The sequence below is a fragment of the Pteropus medius genome, unplaced genomic scaffold, assembly GCF_902729225.1.
Source record: "Pteropus medius unplaced genomic scaffold, Ma_sr-lr_union100, whole genome shotgun sequence".
Lineage (NCBI taxonomy): Eukaryota > Metazoa > Chordata > Mammalia > Chiroptera > Pteropodidae > Pteropus > Pteropus medius.
Genome location: NW_024349800.1, coordinates 34739400 through 34740621, shown reverse-complemented (window position 1 = coordinate 34740621; position 1222 = coordinate 34739400). Strand labels below are relative to the sequence as shown.

At 32.8% G+C, this 1222-nt stretch overlaps 1 pseudogene; it reads left to right on the top strand.

Moving 5' to 3' along the window:
- Positions 1-364: 364 nt before the first annotated feature.
- On the top strand, positions 365-483 carry LOC120622496 (uncharacterized; annotated as a pseudogene).
- The last annotated feature ends 739 nt before the right edge of the window (positions 484-1222 follow it).

Below are 1222 nucleotides of genomic sequence, written 5' to 3'. Positions count from 1 at the left end.
CTTTGAAGTTTGTTCTGTTTATTTTATTTTGTTTCGTAAATGTTCAAAATTAAAGAATACTTGATATTCATGCTGTTATTTGCATTACAAATTCATAATTTTAATAGAAAAAATAATAAATGATTAAATCATGTACTAGATTATCAGAGATTCAGCTATTTGCACTCAGGAAAAGCCTAATCCATTGACCTACTGTATGCAATAATAAACCAGAAAATATCTTCATTCCAAAAACACATGTATTCTCATCCTGAAGAGGATGGGTTTAATTGAAAAGTAGCTAGAGAAACAAAAATGGATTTTAAAAAATCAAGTAGTCCTAAAGAAGGCAGGAATAAGAAAAGGCAATTTAAAAGATGGGACAGTCTACAGTCATGCTACCTTGAACATGCCCGATCTTGTCTGATCTTGGAAGCTAAGCAGGGTCTGGACTGGTTAGTACTTGGATGGGAGACCACCTAGGAATACCAGGTGCTATAGGCATTAAAAAATAAAATAATAATAATCATAATAATAAAAGGTGAGACAAATAGCACAAAATAAATTAGTAGACATAATTTCAAGACTATCAGTCATTGCAAGGGAGATAAATGGTTTAGTTTAGTTCATTTAGTTTAGTCAATCTAGTTAAGTTAGAAGGCAGAGATGATATCAGACAATAATAAAAGTAAATGCAGCTATATGCTTTTCATAAGTTACAAACCTAAAACATAAAGGCATTGAAAGGTTAAATGTGAAGGACAGAAAAAGTAAAACCAGACAGATATTTAGCTATATGCATCTATATTCATATCAATCCAAAAAGTTCGTTACCTATAAAAGTGCCATCGTAACTAATAGGTGTCAGGCAGGGCCTCACATGGTGAAGAGTGGAAATTCTACAACTCAAGGTTTGGTTTTCATTTTCTAATCACTCATTCAATTTGTTCAACTTATTTAAAATAATAATAATAAAAAGCTGACGATGTACTAAGTTAATAAAGTTAAATATGGTCCTTGATCTCAAATATACAATCTGGTAGAGGGCACAGATTAAAAAAAAAAAACTATACCAATAATTAAAGCACAATGTGGTCAGAGCAGTAATAGAGGGATGCATAGAGAGCCTTGAGAACACACTGACAATGGAGGGGTGTTTGACCGGAATTTTAAAGAAATTGTCTTTTATTTTGGGGTGGGGTAGGGTGAGGGATAGGGAGTGGGATGAAGGTGGGTGATTGAG